Source organism: Heptranchias perlo, chromosome 13 (assembly GCF_035084215.1).
Source record: "Heptranchias perlo isolate sHepPer1 chromosome 13, sHepPer1.hap1, whole genome shotgun sequence".
NCBI lineage: Eukaryota > Metazoa > Chordata > Chondrichthyes > Hexanchiformes > Hexanchidae > Heptranchias > Heptranchias perlo.
This window is the reverse complement of record NC_090337.1, coordinates 20308335-20330900: the sequence shown is the minus strand read 5'-3', so window position 1 is coordinate 20330900 and position 22566 is coordinate 20308335. Positions and strand designations below refer to the sequence as shown.

General features: G+C 41.0%; 1 protein-coding gene across 7 annotated transcripts in view; it reads right to left on the bottom strand.

Annotated features, from left to right (window-relative positions):
- mecom (MDS1 and EVI1 complex locus) overlaps positions 1-22566 on the bottom strand; it is a 649231-nt gene that overhangs the window by 363368 nt on the left and 263297 nt on the right. The gene's annotated exons all lie outside the window — the stretch shown is intronic.

Genomic DNA, 22566 nt, shown 5'->3' with positions numbered 1-22566 from the left:
ATTCCCTGGAAAAAAATCTTAGAATAAAAGATTCTAAAACCCCTAAAATACAAACGTTGTAAGTAAATGTAAAGGAAAGTTTTACTGACAAACAATGGGAGCATGATTAAACAGGAAAAATGCACATGTCCTCAGGCAGTGTGACATTCACATCTTCTCAAGGAGAGAAGCCACCTCTGAGACGAAATGACCTGAAAAATAAACTGAGCTGCTCCAAACATCACCACCTTTCGCTGAACCCTAAAAAGAAAAAAAACCCCTAAATCACTTGCTTGTATGAATCATCCATCTATTCTGTTAGGAATCACTGAATGCATGCCAATTTTCTAATTTAGGCAGGACAATTAAGGATCTCAACTTGCTTGGGCTTTACACATATGATCTAATCTTAAACCTTGTAGTCAATCTTAAACGCTGTAGTCAATAATCTGCCACTCATGAAACCAACATAATGAACTATGGATGGCAAAGAAGAGAGTAAAGAATCAGGAATAAACTAATGGAAACACTGCGCTCAGTGGTGGTCAGTAATTCATTTTACTTGGACTGGGACCTCTTCTGCCATTTCTTCAATTAATAGATTTGCTGAAAACTTGTACTAGACTGATACAAGTTCTGCAGGCTTGAAGAGAATTGTGAAGGTATCTGCACTGCAGGCATCCTGGGTGACTGTCAACAGCACAGCATGACTCCATCCTGGTCCTTTCAGGTCTCACTGATAACACAGTACAAGACCTCACGACGTGCACATTTTGAGGTACCTGGTTACAGATTGGTTGACTGATCAGCATAATTTGCCCTTTATTCTGCTACAACAGTAGTTCATGGATGAATCAGTAGCTTTGATAACCAAGACAGAGAAGAGTGGAATGTGTGAATCAATAGAATTGGCATTTGGTATCTAAGCAAACAGGCTTACAAGCTGTACATCTGCTAATTCTACATGGTACTATGTATTTGTGGCTTCCTGTTTTTTTTAAAATCAACATTCCAGTTCTAACTATTGAGTGTGTAGCCAAAAATGCTTCTCATATGAGTTGGGGGTTATCCCAGTATTTTATTACAACACTGCAGGGACAAACACACAAATGGACCCAAGGCAGTACTTCTAGAAGTTGAGCTAGAGCAACAGTGGCTGCTGCATGATGTCATTCTCTATCACATTGGCCCATTTATAACCTATTCACCTGTTTAACATATTCATAATTGACCTTTTTGAAATGCATTAATAATTCATGTGATTAACCCATCACTGAATCACAACTCCTTTTAAGTTTAAAACTATTCAACTTATTTGTAATTAGCATTTTGTGCCATATTCAGTCTCATTTCCAACCTCCTGTTACCTATCTATATTACACCAGGTAACCACAAATTCCAGAAAATGGGAATTTGAGCATAATTTATGAAGCTTACAGAACATTTTTCAAAATTGTCAATCAATTCACAGTAATTAAAAAGCCCCATCAGTCACTCTCCAGTTAAAGTAACAAGGTTTGTTGTACCCAACTGAAGGAAATATTGCTACAAGTAAAACATGGCTTGTGTGATGATCTTCTGAAGGAAAACATATGGGTAATTTATATTTTTTCAGCTGTTATCTGAAATGATAGTCAGAGAACAAAGTCATACCCAGCTATGATGTCATGAATTTTGATGTGATGAAGTTGTGATGTAGACTAAAAGCATTAATCCAGTTATCCAATTGTCTGGCCAGATAGCATGGATTATCCTCCGAACTCTGTGCTCGGAAAGCTTATTTTCTAGTGGGAGTCACCACTAGTGGAGAAAGTATGGGTAAATGGACCCGCTGATCAGCAAATCAAATTCATAACTAGATGTTATAATATGAGTTAGACAGTCTGAGAGAAATACCGAGCAGGTGGTGTACCTTCGTCAGAGGGAGAAAACAACAAAAGGTGGGCCACTTGCTTGAACCTCCCAGGATAGATTGAAAATAAGGTCCTCCTGCTCTCTTGATCAGAAATGGTACATCGGATCTGCCCCAACACAGACCCACTCTGTAGAGATCGAGGCCTTCAGCAGATTTGCAGGCTCCTCGACTTGGAGGCAGAGGGGGCCATCGCAAGTCCCCCCCTCTCTTTGGGGGGACCTCAGATCCTTTACTGCCACCTTCCACATGATGGTCCTGGGAAGTGGCACTAAAGCGATGTGGATGGGAAGGAAATACACCGAAGACCTGAGCCCCACTCCCTGCCATCATTTGCATGCGGCGGGCAGGGAAGGAGCAGCTTGCAGTGATTAAGCTGCCAATTGGGAGTACTCTAGCATTCTTTGAAGCTTTCTCTGTGAAAACATACGATAGGCATCAGATATTAGTAAATGCCAGTGATGGAGGTAATGCCCTTTGCATACTGTTGCCACTGGAGGTGGCTTGCACTGTTCTGGATCTCTCAAACATTATGCTCAGCTCCAAAATAGCTGAGAGGTCAAAATAAGATTGCCTTTTGTACACATTCTCTTCGGTTGGCTTAAACACATTGGAGCATTAATTTTACCTGTGAGATTTTAGCAAACAATATTTTGTCCAGTTGAAGTGTGCATTACAGACAACAAAAACAAATATCTGGGAGTTAAGTAGGCCGCGAGCAGTAAGCGATGCTACCAGTACAGCAATCAAAGAGTTAATTAGCAGCTTTAGTTAGATCAAGTCAGTGCTTCACTCTGTTATTGAAGTTCTATAGAACACTAACAGAAGCTCCCCTGCACTACAGGAGATTTTTACAATCCAAGTACTCACAGTCTTACAAGCACCCCCGAGAGCCACAAATTGAGAGAGATTAATTCTGTGCCCCCGCACCCCTCATTATCACTGGAGCTGAAGTAGGTCAAATGTGAGTTAATCTCTTAAATTCCATTTGGATGTCGGCTCATACGCAGCAAACAGCTACTCATTTGCAATGTAGTTTTTAAAAAAAAATATTACTGTTAGTGAAATACATATTTAAAGGAAGAAAAGAATCGAGAAAAAAATTCAGAATAGTTTTCACGTCCTTCCATCTTTGGTAACCACAAATAGTTGCAGTGGTTTTGTATGATAATCTTAAAGTTGTAACATTTGACTATGCCTGTGCTTAGATTTACTGCCCGAGTAATGAAATACGACTCGTTATTAACCACTTCTGTGACTTTTAGCAAAATAAAGTCTGAGTAAAAATTCCCACATCATTTCAGGCCAATAAAATCATGTGTGCTAAAGAACGTTTCAATTTTTAACCTACATTTGGTAACAATCAAGCACTTATTTACAAGGAGTCTAGAGATAAAGTATTTGCAAATCACACACTTGGATAATTGATCACATTTGTTTCCTGAATATGCTTCGAGCTTCTTTTTCTTTTGTATGCGTTTTCCCCTAAGTTAGCATGTTTCTGATTAGCCTGAGCCTTGTTAGCCCAGAGAAATGTCTACTGTGGTGAGAGAAAGTGGAGCAGGGTGAGGAGACAGACCACAGCTGAACTAAGCTGGCAGACATTTCTCCCAAAAGAGCTTTTTCATTCTCTCTGCATAACTGTATATGCCTCATCCTTACTGGCTTTGCACAGGATTGAACTTGCTGTGATTAACCAGAACACAGGGTGAACAAGTTCCCTATAATATGCAATGAAATAAAACCTGATATTACCGCATCAAAATAGAATAAAATTGCCACGATGAACTGCATCTAAATATATTATATAGAATAACATGAGTTGGAGCGTGTTTCATAGGAATGTAGGAATAGGAGTAGGCTATTGACCCCCTCATGCCTGTTTAAACATTCAATTAGATCATGGCTGATCTGTACCTTAACTCCACTTTCCTGCCTCTGCTCCATATCCCTTGATTCCCTTTCCTAACAAAAATCTATCGATCTCAGTCTTGAAAATTTCAATTAACCCAGTATCAACAGCTTTTTTTTGGGGGGTGGGTTGGGAAAGAGTTCCAGATTTCCACTACCTTTTGTGTGAAAAAGTGCTCACTGATTTAACTTCTAAATGACTTAGCTCTAATTTTAATATTATGCTTCCTTGATCTGGATTCCCGCACCAGAGGAAATAGTTTCTCTGTACCTAGCCTCTCAAATCATTTTAAAGACCTTGATTAGATCACCCCTTAACCTTCCAAACTCAAGGGAATACAAAACGAGTTTATACAACCTGTCCTCATAATTTAGCTCTTCAAGCCCTGGTATCAATCTGGTGAATCCGCACTGTACCCCTTCCAGGGCGAATATATCTTTCCTGAGGTTCAGTGCCCGAAACTGAACACAATACTCCAGATGGGGTCTGACCAAGGCTGTACACAACTGAAGCATCACTTCCTCACTTTTGTATTCCAGCCCCCTTGAGATAAAGGCCAACATTCCATTAGCCGTTTTGATTACTTTTTGTACCTGTGCACTAGCTTTTAGTGATTTGTGTACATGGACACCCTTAAATCCCCTTGCTCCTACATATTCCTGGTCTCTCACTATTAAGAAAATATTTCTTCAAGGGTGTCACACAACTCAGTGTTGACAATAGCAGCAATAACAACCCGCATTTTGGTTGTAAAGTGCTTTGGGATGTCCTGAGGTTGCGAAGGACACTATATAGATGTAAGCTCTTTATTTCTTGCATTTATATGGTGCCTCTCATAGAAAAGCATCTCAGTATGCTTTACGAAGTGTAGAGGAGGACACTGAACTGCATACAGAGGTGAAGAGGGAGGATTAAAAGCACAGATAATGAGATGTTTTTAGAGGCTCCTGAATGAATTAAGAGAGAAAGCAAAGCAAACTAGTTTTGAGTGAGTGTTCCAAATAGCAGGGGCACAGTGTCTGAAAGATAGACCTCCCCTGAGATGGTGATAAAATAATTTCTATCAATCAATTGAACCTGATACATTACCGCATTACAATATATTTCAGAATATATGTTATTCTATATGTAACACTTGCCAGCCTGTGGGTTATCTTAATATTTGATGCCCATTGTACATTTTAGCAGAAAGCCTTGCTAAAGTGTACAATGTCAGAATGCTTCTAGTTGGTAGCATAAGCTATTGAGTGTAACGGAGCACTGCGCACCTGTTGTCAAGTATAGCACAAACTCCAGGTCTTTCACTTTATTAAGGTCTTTATTATTCTCTTTGTAACACACTCCAGTTTACGTGTTATCCACTGTATCATGCACTCTGGTTTCTGCAGTATCCTTTACGTGACAATTGATCATTATCCTCTGTATAACAGGCTCCATACCATGTGTTAGCTTATACGTTTTTAGTCCAGTCTAACAAATTGCAGTATGTTTGCTAACAGATATTTTACGGAGTGAAGGGATCAGTCAAAGCTGACAAGTTGTTCACATCTGGGGTGCCAATGTCTTAATGTTAACTCCTGCTGACAACAGGCTGTAGTTACCACATTGCTGGTTTGAGACTGCTAGCTATACAAAATGCAGCTGGCAAAACCAGAGTTATATTGCAGGCTGCAAATCACAGTCTGCCGACCAGGTCAGAGTTCTACACATGAAGATTAGGATGGATGGCCAGAACTTCACTCTCCTAGCGGCTTTTTTTTAACGTTAAAAGAAAGGGGCGATAACTTGTGCTGCCCTGTAACATTAATCATACTGCTGTAAGTTTATAAAGTGCCTGCTGATCCATGCTGCCTGAATGCATTTTAAACCCAGAGTTATACTCCATATGATGCCAAGCCTAAGTAGTGCGGAATAGACTCCAGGTGGGGCCACTTGGTTTCAGTGCACTCTGGAGCACAACTGGGCCTGGGTCTGGAGTTAAGCTGTTACTTTTGTGGCAATGTGTACCGTAAACCACTTTGCACTGATGAAAGAGTGGCAATATAACTGCAGTCACAGATTATGTATAAGTCCCTCACACCAAGCTCGACACCATCTAGGACAAGGCAGCCCACTTGATTGGTACCCCATCCACCACCCTAAACATTCACTCCCTCACCACCGACGCACTGTGGCTGCAGTGTGTACCATCCACAGGACGTACTGCAGCAACTCGCCAAGGTTTCTTCGACAGCACCGCCCAAACCCACAACCTCTACCACCTGGAAGGACAAGGGCAGTAGGCACATGGGAACAACACCACCTGCATGTTCCCCTCCAAGTCACATACCATCCCGACTTGGAAATATATCGCCGTTCCTTCATCGTCGCTGGGTCAAAATCCTGGAACTCCCTTCCTAACAGCACTGTGGGAGAACCTTCACCACACGGACTGCAGCGGTTCAAGAAGGCAGCTCACCACCATCTTCTCAAGGCCAATTAGGGATGGGCAATAAATGGTGGCCATGCAGCGACGCCCACATCCCATGAACGAATCAAAAAAAAACAGCGTGGATTTCTCATGCGAATGGTTACAGCGAACGATGCATTCAAGATAATCAAGGCTTTTAACAGTCGTCACTGTAGTATATCAGGTTATTTATTATGGATCACAAAGACAACAAGATATATCAAATACCAATAATTCATTTTTCCACTGTTCCTTTTTACAATTAAACAGGCAGGCATATTGTAATATATGCAATGAATCCAATGTATTTTGCGTCATTTGCACAGCTGAATGCTGGTGAGTTGCGTTCTGGGCCTAGTAAGGCCCTAAGTGTGCAGGAGTGAAAAGTAATCTGTTGGGCCTACGGAGAGCATATTGGCAGAATTAGAAATTCCCTCAGATACACCCTCCAAATCAATCCCAGAAGGTGCGGTGGTGGGCGAGAGGAAGATTTGCATGCACTCCCGACTGGAATTTGGGACGGAGCAGGAACAGGGTGGAAATCCGATGGATCGGAGTTACACCTAAAATTTATGCTTCCCCAGAAGTACTCACTTTTTCTGTCCTCTCCCATACCTCACAAAGATAAGTCCGAACAAAAAGCAAAGTCAAGGTCTCGTTTGTAAATCTCAGCAGGGTTGAATTTTTAAAAAATTAACTTTTTATCAGGTCATGACATCAAACAAAAGCATCCATGAAAGTCAAGATTACCTCCTCCCTCAAATAACAGCCAAGATCGCTACCTACTGTTTTGACACCTGAAAAGCCTTTGAACCAAAAATGCCTCTGGTGTTGTCTTTCCCAGTACAGGTGAAAGCCTCATTAGCAGACTTTAGATTAACAAATTACTGAGGTCTGGTCTGGTGTAGACTAATTGATAGAGATTGATTGCTATGATTAACCAACAACTCCATTATCATTATATCATGTGACTACCAGAAGGCAAACTAGATGGACCTTGGTCTTTTTTCGTCTAGCAATTCCTATGTTACTGATGCATCTGAACACTCAGCTTCCTCTTAATCGGTATTTCCTCTTGTGACATGGTAGTCATCACATACTTTTACCGCTCCAGTGTATTTTGTTTCTCAATTCAATTTGAGGATGTTCCATTAGGAATTTAATTTCCTTTTGTTTTGTTCATTGCATTCTAACCAGGCTTGTTTTGTCTCCCTCCCTCCCAATGTTGATTGATTGCTTGTTGACAGCCTTGTTAAACTTGAGCACTGAGAATCTATCGTATCTTACAATTATCTCTGTGAATACTCGAGAAGTCACTCAACATCTTAAAAATGGCTTTGCTTATAAAAAAAATCATTCTCTTGTAAATTCAAATTGAAGGTTTTTTTTTGTAAAGTTTAGTTTAATCTCAATCTCTGTTGATTTTCCTGCAGGACTTGTTTGTTGGTTTGAAGCATCTTTCTGATGGGGCAGGACAGCTGTGGCTTTCAATTACTCCAAAACTAGCATCAGTGCTGTTCCCTCATCATCAACATTTGCAGTGATTGTTAAGCTTAAGAAAGGAATGAATTGATCATTTCACCAGAGCATTGATGTTTTGTCTAAAAATCTAATGAATTAATAAACAAATGCCTAATAGTTCCCTCAACGGCTCAGTTGGTAAAGCCGGTATGTACATAAGCTATACCGACCAGAAGAAGGTCTCAAGCTTTGTTCCCAGTTTGAGTGAGCTGATCTCAATTAGAATGGCAGTAGAAGCAATACAATTGGTCCCAGTTCCTTTGGGCTAAAGAGGGGAAAATAGCCTAGGATCCCCCCGCACTGATTGCTATCCTGTGACCCCTGCTGGAAGTAGATGTAGATATTGGGTGAGGTAGCGTTTGGAATAACTCTGAAACCCCCATTCTATGGAATTATAATTCAGGGGAGGAGACAATTGGCTTAAAAAACACATTTCCTCGCAGCGGGTCAGAAGATCACGTGGCAAGCACCATGCAAAGATAGAAAATACGAGCTAAACATAAGAAGAGGAGACACCCAACAACTGCATAAGACTGCAATCAGAAAGCTGAGACACCAGATAATCAGTGTAGAGATGGGCAATATAGATGGCAGAAAGACACTCTGGGGACAAGGAATCAAATGAATTGGGGCAAGTGACATTTTTGCAGGGAATTCTCCCACTGTCTTGGCTAACATTTTTCCCTAAACCAACACCACCAACAGTTGATGAACTGGTCATTATCTCACAGTTATTGTGGGACCTTGCTGTGCATAAATTGGCTGCCATATTTGCCTACTGACAACAGTGACAACATATTAAAAGCAATTAATTGGCTGTGAAACACTTTAGAACGTGAAAGCCACTATATAAATTATGTCTTTCTTACTTCTACACTTATTGCCCCAGGGTTAAGGAGGGATAAATTCACCCTGGATTCCTGCTATTGATTTCAGTTATGTGATTGGTGTTGGAATATGCAACTGTTTGAACTTTAGGCGAAGACAGGATCAAGCTCATCTGTGTTACCCTTCAACTATGCTGCTGACCTGCACCCTTTGGGCTCATATGTAGGCCACTTAAGGGCTACTGGTGTCCATGAGGCTCACCAGAACTGTATTGGTTGACTCACATTCCCTCTTAGATGGGGAAAAAAATGCCCATCTCCATTTGGTATTTTGCCCTCATGCCTGCTGACATTGCAAAGAGATAGAGAGATAAAAGGGGCTTATCAGCAATTACTGCTAGTCTCGCTTTGTTTCGACAGAAATGTTTTAGTTTAGATTAAATCACCAAATGACTCATTAAATGGGCTGTTGGACAGAGATTTGCAAATTGGCTTTTTTTTAATCTAAGTTTATAGAATTCCTTATCCAAGCACAAATTATTTTGGTAAGCTAATCATCAACAGTACTAGAATATTTCATTATTGCAGTTCTTATCGCACTCTCCTGTACACTAAAGCTAATACAAGGCTGAGGTTGTTATTTTTATTTAGTATCAGTGCCTCCAGTCCAGCCATTTAGCTCATCCTACTGTGCAGGCTGTTAAATAAAACAGTAACTGACCGGGGAGTAAATACTGAGCATCATTATAGCCAGCATTGCAAATCTGCTTTATAGGTAACGTTTTCCCTCTCTGTTCTGATCTATGCCATAAGTTGTCTGATAATCTCTTTACACCAGACCTAGGGGTGATAACATTGAAGTAGATTTTTTTTACTAACCTCAGATTCATTCTGATTCTCGCAAAAAAAAACACACTCCCCCATTTGGGCAGGTAAGGTACTGGTGGTATAAATCAGAGGCACCAGCATGGTAAGCACATTTTTGGGTGCATCTTAAAGTGTCTCAAGTTCATCTTCATGATATCTAGGATATACAGGGTTCTTTCATTCTTGAATTAGTTCATGATTAGTGCTGACTTCCCCTCAGAGGTAATAGTTTAACAAACTTGTCATCCATACCTAAAGGGAGCCAAGTGGTTCCCAACTTAGATTCTAAATCAAATGTTCCTATTTTGCAATAAACATACATTTCTCATTGTTCTTCTAATATAAGGATGGAAGTATTTCAATCTGATATTGGTGCTGAACATTTTCACATATGAATTACAATAACAATACTTTATTGCACAAAATTAATTTATTAATTATATCAAAAATGTTGACATTTTAATTTAAAAATACATTAGTATTTTGGGGGTTGTTTTGGAAGGACTACAGCTCCATCTTTAAGCTCTTCATTTTGATCCTCTAAATGATAATTCTCAAAGGTAATATTCTGGGTAATGAATATTATGGAGCTTCTAAAGCCAGTGAAACAGTTATCAGAGGGTTAAACATTCCACTTTCCCCGAGATTCACTATTGCAGGCTCTTGGAAGCAGACCCCCTGAGAGCTTCCACCTGTGGCAGAGCACCGAGAGCATCCCTGCTCACTCAGTCAGTTCCCTAAGCTGATTAAGCTAGCTATAAAGAACTTTGTTTTATTGACACAATAAGGAGAGGATAGAGAGGGACATGGAATGAGAAAATCATCTCCATGCCGACGAACTAAAAGACCAGGAGAGCCCCTTGCAGCTATTCTATTCAATCGGAGAAGCTACTTCATCTACTGGACCCCTGAACTTGTGACAAGACAAACAAAAATCAGGCAGACTCTGTATTTTCAGTCTATTATATCTAGATTTTCAGATTGATTGCTGGTCAAGTTATTACCTAAGGAGTCTTAAATACTCAGTTGCAGTTGTCTTTCTTACTTTCTCTCTATCTCAAGCTCCCTAATTTTTTATCCCTCACGCTCTGAATTGCTCTCATTGGGATGAAAATTACTGTCACAGTAATCATGGTGAATATTTTATGTTTTCATGATATTCATCTGGTTTTTAAACAGAGATGTTAATCGACTTAAAATAAAGTGGTAATACCTCTATTAAAACATTGGATGCAGAAACGTCAGACAAACATAATGGCCTGGAATTTCTTTGAAGCTGCTCCTACTCTACCACCCGAACTTTGCTTGAGATGTAGTGGAAACCCCTTTACATGGATAAACAGAGTTTCTTCTGCACTTCAAGCGAAGATATGGCAGCAACTCTAAGGAAATTCTGGGCCCTTAACATTTGGCACCAACAGTAATTCCTACCCTTTCATCTCTATTTATAACTAGTTATTTCCTTATCTTTTCTTTGTTTCTCTCACTTTCCTTCTCTCTCTATTTACGCATCCCTATATGTGCCATGTACTTTCTCCCTTTATCTAGGTCTCTATATACGTCTCTCTATGTTCTTTGACTATTTTTGTCTAGGTCTTTATTTACCCACCTTCTCTATTCCTTTACTTATCTAAGAACCTTTCTCTCTATATTTGTTTATTTATCTTGATCACTATAGCTAACAATGTAAGTCTCTCTTTCTCTTCTCTCTCTCTCATTCTTTCTGTCACTTATTACAGATCTCAATTTACAGGAAGATTATTTGCTCCTTTTTCATTGAAGGATGACAGTGTTATAATTCAGACTTTCCCCCAACACTCTTTTTCCGTGCTCAATGCAACAAGACAGTTTCCATTTGCAGATTCACATTTTCTATAAGCCAAAATGTAAAACTTATGGCATGGAGATAAAAGTGTCAACATGCCACAGATTAATAATTACCCTTTTACCAAGTTATTTTGCAATGGAAATCCACGAGTTGTTTACCACACGGTCATGGTTTCTTCAACTGGTAGAAAAACACGATGCTGACAGATGATATAGTTCAAGCTAGATTAACAAGAAAGAAATTCACACAGAAGTAAATATGAATGTAGCAGAACATGTTAAAGTTCCTTGTGCCAGCCTGACTTAGTTGGTAGTACTCTCGCTTCTGAGTCAGAAGGTCGTGGGTCAAGCCTCTCCCTGGGTCTTAAGTACATAATCTCGGCTTCATTGGCTGTGAAGCGCTTTGGGACATAGTGAGGAGGTGAAAGATGGCATTTAAAGGCAAGTTATTTCTTTCTTGCTTTTTAGGCTGACACTGCAGTACTGAAGGAAGACTGGGGGTGTGCTGTACTGTTGGAAGTGCCGTCCTTCGGATGAGATGTTAAACTACGGCTTCATGTGTCCATTCCACTGGTTTAGGTGGATGTTAAAGGTTCTGTGGTATTATTCAAAGAAGATCAGAGAGTACTTCCAGTGTCCTTCTTCCCTCAACCACACACCCAAAAACAAATAACTGGTTATTCATCTTATTGTAGTTAATGGGACTTCACTGTATGCAAAATGTCTGCTCCATTTGTCTCCATAATAAAAGTGACTGTGAATTTATTGTATGTGAAGCACTTTTAGATGTTTCTGAGAGGCATTATATCAATAAAGATTTATATAAAGACAAGTTCATAGAAATGTGGTGGGTTAGTCATTGGCCTTTCACCTCTGGGATCTGGCTCAAATCCAGCCCAGACTGATGGGATGAAAATCTCCTCTGTCTGCTAGCTGTAAGGCTCCTATGTTAAATGAGCTTGGACAGTTTCAATCCAGTTCCTAGCGTGCACTGGCCTACAACATAAAACTGTCTCTAATTCAGCACTAATTGGCAATGTCACTCAGATAAGTCTAAGGATGTTTGATGTGAGAAATGGAATAATGCCACACTGGTGCAGTAAGGGGGCTGCTTTTCTAAGTTTGGGGTTCAATGACCTTTATTCTGCATCTAGCTATACTAATCGTAGCGTGATCCTGGAGTGCTTGGTGCTGATGTTGGATGAGCACTATTTTCATCAAAACAATAAAAGTTCTTTCTTTCTCACACAGAACTTATTTCTTGACTTGAAGATAATAAGCTCTTTAAAACCTCAGAGTCCATTTTCAGAATCTCTAAACTGAGCCTGTTGACGATCTCTTACATAGGGACATGTCACGGTGCACACAACGATCTGACTCACTGTAGTGATGTGGAAGTAAGATTGAACTGAGTAAAACCAACTTCCTAGAGCAGCTGCCCAGATTCAACCCCTAACTTCCTTTGAAGTGGAAACTAGCTTTTTTGAAGAATCTCTGGTTTCTTCTTAACTGGCCAGTAATTAAAATATTAATTATTTCTATCAGCAGAATAAATAGGGATGTAAGTAGGAGTCCCATTTCCACCTGGAGAGGTGTTTACTGGCTCAGGTATAAAAGAAAGTCTTTTTGAACTTCCATTTGGCATTACATCCTCTTCATAGTTGTGGTAATCATAATCACGAATGAGCTCAGTTTCTTCTTGAGGTACATAGATCATTATTATTTCACAAGCCTAAGGTATTTGGTGAGACAATCTTTACCTAATGTTCTGACGAAAGGCCATCGACCTGAGACGTTAACTTTTTGTCGTTCTCCACAGATGCTGCCTGACTTGCTGAGTATTTTCAGCAATTTATGTTTTTATTTCAGATTTCCAGCATCTGCAGTATTTTGCTTTTGATTTACCTGATGGAGGTCTGTTTACATACAATGACATAAACTGATGTAGACCACTCTCTTTTGAACCTCACAGTTCACTGTAAACGACATGTCTGTATTGTCACATACACGAGCTCTCGAGCTCTCGTGTCAAGGCAAACAAAATTCCTTCATAAGCAGCTGTCACAGCTCCATTTTAACCTCCACTACATTGGCCTACAATTTCACATAAACAAGATATAATCCAGAAGTCTTTTATGATATGATGCTGGAAGGAGCTCTACAATAGTATCAGGCAACAGGAACTTTTACACTGTTCCTCATGGATATCCGACAGAATTAATTTTTTTTTTAAGACTGAAACCTTTTTTTGGAGGTGCATTTACACCATCCACAGGTGGAAGGAGGGAAAGGAGGTTCCAAAGATTCTCTGAACCCAACAGCTGGAGGTACACAAGAACTGCCAGGGGTAAGAATTGTTCTGGTCACTATTCTGGTCACTATGGGGGGAATTTTAACCCCCAAGAATGGGTGAGTTGGGGGCGGGTGGGAAGTTAAAATAAAAGATTTCTCCAGCCCGACCGCAACCCGGCTCCAACGCACCCACTTCCCGGTTTAACGGAGGCGCATTTGGATGCAGTTCCATAATTAGTGCAGGTGGGCTGCCTGGGAGCTTATGAGAACAATTTACCTCATTATGAGACGTTGAGTAAGTGTTTTTAAATTGAATTTAAGAGACCTCCAAATTTAACGCCTCCAGCACGTGTTTCCCAGGCTCGTGAATCTCGCCAGTGAAACGGAGGTGAGAAGGGCCATATCCATGAGGTAAGTGCTTTTATTGCACTGCTTATTGGCCAGGAGGAGCAGGATTGTTTCTCTGCGGCTGATCGAGCCGACCCCCCCACGATGTCCGACTTCCCCCACCCCCCCCCACCAACTCCACGATGTCCAACTACCCCCACCGCTGCCCCACCTCCACCCGCCCGTACAAATCCCGGAGACTCCGATCCCTCCCTGACTTCTCCCATACAAACCCCAAAGACTCTGATCTCTCCCTGGCTGCTTTCCCACCCGACAGGCAGCCAGCCTGTCAATCTGGCTGACTGCTGGGCATGAAACCTGTTGAAAAATTTTTAAAGACGTCCTAACGTCAAAATCATCACGTGTGTGGGAAACCCTTACTTCTGGATTTCCCGTCCAAAAATCCTCCCCCCCAGCTCTGAGTTAATATCCAGGCCTATATGTAGCAACAACGTAAACACATTAATGAAGATTTCCCCTATGTAATATTTCCAGTGACATTTTAAACTAAACAGAATAAATCTTCAGGAATTAATCTACAATGTAGCTACACATACCGACCACAGCAATCCATTTTCCTTCCCTTCTTCTGCGAAAACACATGGCCTCCTTATTGTAACTGAGATCATGAAGTGACGATGTGGAGTGCAAACAAATGTCCCACCAGTAGGCAGTGTGATATCACTGGGGCTCCAATGTACTGCGTTACTGTACCATTTTGTCTGATTTAATCATCTTTACAATGTCAGCTACAAGTTTGGCCAAATAATTCCACACACCTTGATAGTGTCTATGGAAAGAAATCTAAACCCTAGCCATAGCAAAAATGTTCTCCTCAGCATCAAGCAATATTTCCATTCCATGTAGTATTTTACCTGCATCATAACTTGTTCTTATTTTTTTCTTCTTGGGTGGAAATGTATTCCTCTATCTCAGGGCTGTTACTAAGTGAGTCCATAATTGAGTCAATTTATCTTTCACTTTAGAATATTCAAGGCAAGCCAGAAAGTTACATTATATGGAAGTGTTTAACTTTCGGTAATAATTAATTACTTGGAATAATAATGACTGCACGATGTTTCAAATGAATACTTCACAATTTTTTATTAAGGAATAAGTAACTGAGGAGAAATTCGAGACATAAAAATAGACAGCAGGCACAAATAATTAATGAACACTCCACAAATAAGTGGGTGAACAGTGTACGCCCACCTCCAAAACACATTAAGGAGTGAGTCATCATTGTATGCCCATCTGCTCAACGTCAGTAACTGGTGAGTGACAGGAGTTGCATCCAGATATAAGTTTCTTATATTCTAATAGTTTCTAAACTTATATATTATATAAATTTCTAAATGTTACTGATCCAAAGCCGATATTGTACCAAGATTTTATGTTACATTTTGTGACAACACTTTCACACCGTAAATAAATAATTTTCCTAATGTTTGAATGGAAAATTTAATTCCATCTCACCTTTGCCCACGACACAGGATTCCCATCAAGGCACTGGAGATACAATATTAATTGCAAGACAGTAGACTTTTCAATATTTTTCATGTTCCTTTTCCACAATATTTCACCCAAGAGGGAAAGAGAAATGGGCCAAACTATGACTATCTCCATCAATGCCATCAATCTTCTCCTTGGTTAACATGTTGGGAAGGAGGCCTGACTGGTATGAGAAGGTCTTCCCTTTTCCCCAAGAGAGCTTTTTCCCCTCTTTTCCAATGACCTAACTGAGACTGACCAATCTGGCCCCTGTTTGGTCAGCATGTTGTTGACTAATTAGTTGAAACTGTATGGTTCGGGTTGTAGATCTTGATGGCTACAAGCGAAAAACTGAACTGCCATCTTAAATGGCTACCCACCAGTTTTACTGTGTGCTTTGCTGTAATCAACCTTCATAATATGTACAATATTTAGATTGTAAAAGTAAAGAATTGATGAGTGTTCCCTTACAATTGAAAACGTGCAATATGATTTCTCAGCCACTATTATTGAAATTAGTTTATACAGTTCAACAATCATATAAACAGACAGAAAACAAGTCACTGATACAAAAGGTAATTATTTTGAAAGTACTGTGCCATCTTGCTTGGTTAACTGGTCAGTCTGGCATTTCATCAATGACAGGGAACCCCAGCCTTCAATTATTACTAACAGAGGGTTCACTACACAGGCTGAGGTAAGAAAACGCAACTTGCCTGTAATCCAGAAACAAAGCAGCAACAATTGTACTCAATTTACTCAATTTTGGAGCATGAATAAATTTTTACTTCAGGGTCAATCAGAATACACAAGATAACCCATTGAAATACGTACAGAAAATACTTTGAAATACACCCCATCAAACTCACCCAAACGCACCCCATCAAACTCACCCAAACGCACCCCATCAAACTCACCCAAACGCACCCCATCAAACTCACCCAAACGCACCCCATCAAACTCACCCAAACGCACCCCATCAAACTCACCCAAACGCACCCCATCAAACTCACCCAAACGCACCCCATCAAACTCACCCAAACGCACCCCATCAAACTCACCCAAACGCACCCCATCAAACTCACCCAAACGCACCCCATCAAACTCACCCAAACGCACCCCATCAAACTCACCCAAACGCACCCCATCAAACTCACCCAAACGCACCCCATCAAACTCACCCAAACGCACCCCATCAAACTCACCCAAACGCACCCCATCAAACTCACCCAAACGCACCCCATCAAACTCACCCAAACGCACCCCATCAAACTCACCCAAACGCACCCCATCAAACTCACCCAAACGCACCCCATCAAACTCACCCAAACGCACCCCATCAAACTCACCCAAACGCACCCCATCAAACTCACCCAAACGCACCCCATCAAACTCACCCAAACGCACCCCATCAAACTCACCCAAACGCACCCCATCAAACTCACCCAAACGCACCCCATCAAACTCACCCAAACGCACCCCATCAAACTCACCCAAACGCACCCCATCAAACTCACCCAAACGCACCCCATCAAACTCACCCAAACGCACCCCATCAAACTCACCCAAACGCACCCCATCAAACTCACCCAAACGCACCCCATCAAACTCACCCAAACGCACCCCATCAAACTCACCCAAACGCACCCCATCAAACTCACCCAAACGCACCCCATCAAACTCACCCAAGCACCAAGTGCATCCCATCAAACTCACCCAAACGCACCCCATCAAACTCACCCAAACGCACCCCATCAAACTCACCCAAACGCACCCCATCAAACTCACCCAAACGCACCCCATCAAACTCACCCAAACGCACCCCATCAAACTCACCCAAACGCACCCCATCAAACTCACCCAAACGCACCCCATCAAACTCACCCAAACGCACCCCATCAAACTCACCCAAACGCACCCCATCAAACTCACCCAAGTGCATCCCATCAAACTCACCCAAATACACATTGGTTCTTAGAAGAGTTCTGTACTTCACAGGCAGTGCACTCACTGTATACACTCAGTTTTGTGGAAATAACTAGCTTTGTTCATTGAAAATCAACATTGAATTCATAATAATTTTTTTTAAACCCTCCAGAAGCATGTCCTTAGTTACATTGGGCAGACCTGGTAATGCCACTTTGAATATTTGACTTTAAAGATATAGGTCGAGAAATTCAACAATTACAAATTAGGTACTATACATATAGACTATCCACTGGTTGGTTCCCACAGTGTTGTTCATTGTCAAATAAAGTAAAAATTATATCTCTCACTTCCTTAATTATATTTCTACTTACCTTTCACTCAATTCTTTCTGTCTCCCATGTTTTGTCTTTTTGTTTATCCTCCATGCGTTATCTTTCCTTTTCTCAGTATGGTTCTCACACATTCTCTGATTGTTGTCCCTGTATCTCTGTTTCCTCCTCTCTTTTTCATACTTTCCCTCTTTTTGTAAATTTCTTCTTCCCTCTGTTTCCTGTTTATTATATATGTCTCCAATTCTCTCTGTATGTCTCTCACATACATTGTCTCTGTACATCTTTCTTTTTGCCTGGACTAGGGGGTAGGGGGGAGCAGATGGCCAGGGTTTGGAGCTCAGGCTTGGAGGGAGTTGGGAACAAAGACCTGGGCCTGGCACTTGAAGGGAACAGGTAGATCTCTGCTCCTGTCTCTCTCTTTCTCCTATTTGGTAGCTGCTTCCACATGCATGAGGGGTGTATGCACTGAGAGGTTAGAGCCTAGGGCTGGAGCTGGGATGGAGCCATGGAACAGATTCTGAACTAGAAGGAAGGAAGTATCAGGCTCAGGTTGGGGGGTGGGGAAGAGGGAGGCTAAAAGAAAAGTCAGCCGGGATTCATTTTACGCATAGTCATGGGGAAGGGATCAAGTAGTTGACAGTATTAATCCTGACTAATTTTAATGCTTCATTTCATTCTGCAATAAATTCGTAAGATTAAATATATGAAACATTGTGATAAATTCTCTAATAACTGCAATATTCCGATGTCTGATATTCAACTGTGCTTGTTTCAGATTCTTGCTTTTGGCTGAAATTCTTGCATCAAAACCTTAGAGTGAAGAGGAGTACTGCTGGGCAGGGAGTCTAACATTATTGGGGAGAGGATAAAACTACTGCTGGGGAGGGAGTAGAGCACTGCTGGGGAGAGAAGCATAATACTGCGAGGGAAAGAAAAGGACCAATGCTGGAGAGGGAAGCATTGTTCGGGCCAGGAGCGGAGCACTTGAGGGGACCAGAACACTCAGGCAGGAAGTAGTGTGGAGCATTGGTCTTGGATGGGGAGTGGTGTACCGAACCACCAGAAAATAATGGACATGGTGGGCAGTGGAAAGATGTGCGAGAGAGAGAGACCGATAGATAAATTGTATGTACTACATTTAACATACGTCCTCTTATTTACAAAGTAAATGTTTGCTATTCCATTCCTTTTAAAAGCCAAGTAAAAGAACTATCTAGTATTCGGATTGCCTGTGCTAAAGCCTTACTGGGCTAGTTAAGATCACCACTGCAAACTGGCAATATCCGTCTCCTAACTGTGTATTAAAGAGATGAGTTACACAGATTGAGTTTCCGAGGGATTAAAGAGATGGACAGTATGGGCTGATTTACTGAAAGATTTTACTTGGGAAATCAACATGGGACCCACAGTACAATAAAGCTGCCGGGATAGTTTTTCATCGAATCAGTGTAGTGTCACATTGCTGAAAGCTGGTCACAGTTCAGCGGCTCAGCATCTGAGACAATGCTGGGAGTCGTGTCTGCACTTACTCCCAACAGGCAGGCTCTGAAATATATCTGAGGACGGGATAGCAGTTCCCGAAAGGCAGTCAAAAAGAGACAACAGCAAGATAAACAAAATATGGCCAGGATCCACAAAGCTTTTTGTTATATTCAGTTGGAAAATGCTTTAATCGGTTTGAATCGCCAGAAAGTTTAGACGCCAAGTGATCAGACAACCCAGCGTATTGGTCTTCCCAACGTGTTGAGCCATGGAATGGTGGAATCATGGATTAGCTCCTGTCATTTTTCATATAGTGTGGGTTCCATTTCAAACATGTGTCTGAGATGGGTCGAGGGGGGAGGTAAGGTGCTGCTGCTTTAAAATCAGGGGATGAGTTAACTCACACTCTTTTCGTGCATCTCCATGTGATCAGTTACACAGGGATTCAGCAAGACCTGGGAACAGATTGCCTTTTCAATCTCTTGGTTAAGGGGAAATATGTGGAATGACAGATGTGGTAATGCAGCGTTGGAAAGAAAGGAAAAAGATCATTTTTAAAAGGATTCATATATTTTTTAAAACTATTGAGGCTCCTGGATGCATTAACTCTTACTTCGAACTACTAGGGGAAAAAAAAATTGAAACTGCAATGTAGTGAGCCTGGCTTTTGTTGTTTAATCCGCAGACCCTCATTCATGCTCACTGTTAATCTCTTAAGACATTATAGAAGGAGCCAACAAAGAAACATGAATACCTCCACTAGTGCCTTGAATGGGAGACGTTTGGGGGAAATCTGGTACAGGCTAAACCTTTTCATTGCAAAGTGACCGCTGAAACCAATTGTACGGGCCCACAGCTGCTGGTGAGCACACAAGCCAGCCGACTAACAGCATGTGCCATATCTGTCTGGATTTCACTGTACCATAGAGACTGACGGGATCCATCCCATTTGTAGCCATGGACCCTATTAAAGAGACACTGACCTTCATTTAATGATCAGCATAATCAATGCTAAATTCTGTATGACAGGTTTAGAGTGAAGAATTTTTGTTTTTAGTCTTAATCCTCTTTTTTTGGTCAGGGTGAGAACCCCTTTTTGATTTGTTAATTTATTTTAGCTCCGGGAATGACTTGCCTCTGAATTTGTTCCTCTCCTTCTACAGGTAATTGTCTACACTTCATTCAGCTTTGTGGATTATAGTGATGATGTGGAGATGCCGGTGATGGACTGGGGTTGACAAATGTAAGGAATCTTACAACACCAGGTTATAGTCCAACAGTTTTATTTGAAAATCACAAGCTTCACCTGACGAAGGAGAAAGCCTCCGAAAGCTTGTGATTTTCAAATAAAACTGTTGGACTATAACCTGGTGTTGTAAGATTCCTTACATGGATTATAGTGGGAACAGACCCTTGTTCCACCACTATAGGGTGCAACACACTGCTGCTCAACTGTGCTACTTCACCCTTCTCTTAATCTTCTCTTTACTTCTATCCAAGTTTTCTAACTATATCCCTGCAATCCTGCCCAGTTACTGGGCATAGGTTGGAGGGGGCTGGCAGCCCATATCCATCTTTAAGGTACCATCAATAGCACTCCTCCATCAACACTGTCTGGAGGCATGACTGATTAATGCAGAATCACTACTTCAAGGCTAGGTTTTGAAATTGGGGATAACAGTGTACAACTCCAATGCTCCAGTGCTGTACCTACCAGGTTGTTCCCTCAAGGTTGAGATTTGAATGTAAGAATCCCTAACTGAGAGTCCAATGCTCTGCTACTATATCTGCCTGACTGCTTCCACAGGATTGGGATTTGAATATGGGGATGTGTACTTGAGAGCACAACACTTTACCAGTGTAGCTATCAGGCTGGCAATAGTTTGTGATGAGGTAACTATTGATATAAAATGACCAGCCAACATGACAGTCATCTCTGGACACTTTACAAGATCTGCGTTGACTTTGAAAATGTTTTTCTCTCCCCTGATTTTTACCTTTCCGTGTCTTTTCAGATTAGAGCCTACCCTGTAGGCTGCAGAACGATTCAGCGTTCACTCTGTGAAATGTAATTTCCTTGTAAAATAATAATATAACAAGTTCAAATGATTTTCAAAAACATTTGATAACAGTCTATGTTTAAACCACGCTCAAACATACTTATTCCTGAATCAATTACACAACTATTCTCACCAAGCAATCCAGTTTCATTTTAAAATTGCTTTACAGAATCCTATCAGTGCCTAGGAGGCATGGTAACTCACTGATAAGGTCTGCAGAACCTATAGGATTTTCCTTTAGCATTTTTAACAGGACATCCTATTGGACAGTTGGATCAAAAATACACCTTTATGCTGTCAAACATTGCTTACACTGAATGATCGTATTCAATTCTTGAAGAGCAGTGGGTTTGTGCTAATTCTTGACAGCACAAACCCATTCAGTTACAACTTTCTGAGTCTAAGAAAAAATGGCCAATTCAAATGAACTCTGGTAGTAACTGGACGTTCTTCTGTCACTCTAGAACTCATGGTTTAATGTACTTTTGTAGCTTCTCCAAACTACTCACCCACCACAAAAAGTGCCAGCACCACGAGGGCTGCTTTGCTTTTGCTTTTAGCTATGACATCCCTTTCCTGCAGTGTACATTCTTCCCTCTTATTTTTTGCTTAATCATCAAGGCACACCTTTGTCTTCTCCACTGTGCCATGGCTGCAGCTTTGACCTTTTGACTCTCCAAACTGGTCTTGGGCTTCCTTAAGTCTTTTTTTCCGCTGGTTAATAGACTGCTGGCTCCCTTTTCATTAGGAATAGAGGCGGTAGGGAGACATTTAATTGAAAAGGCTGACACAGCTGTTCGCTGAAGGACAAAAATCTGAATCGAAAGGCAGTGGAGTTTAGGCAGGAGGGCATTTATGTTTGACAAGCTTTTCCTTTGGTTCATGAGCATTTGTACCTCCTTCCTCCAGTGGAGATAAAGGTAGCTCTAATCCCATCATTTTCCCAGCATACAAAGAAATAATAATTATTTTCTGACATGTGATTAACAAATTTGGCCATTATCTTATCAAATATTTTTCTTTCTCCTGGGATTTATTGATGCATTGGTACTGCTTTCAGGTTACTAAGCACTTCCACAATGGAGTAATGGCCTCATTTGCACAAATTAGTGCCAGTGCCCATTGGTTTGACATTTGGTGATGGGTCCATCTATTAACACATGGTTCTTTGTTTATTTTTTCAGGTTTCTTGGCGGGGATGCACTAGTCAATGTTTCTTTTTAATCAAATTTTTGTCAATTTATCGTGAACCATTGTCTTAATTTCCAGAAATGGTAACCACGCCAGGCAGAGGTTCAG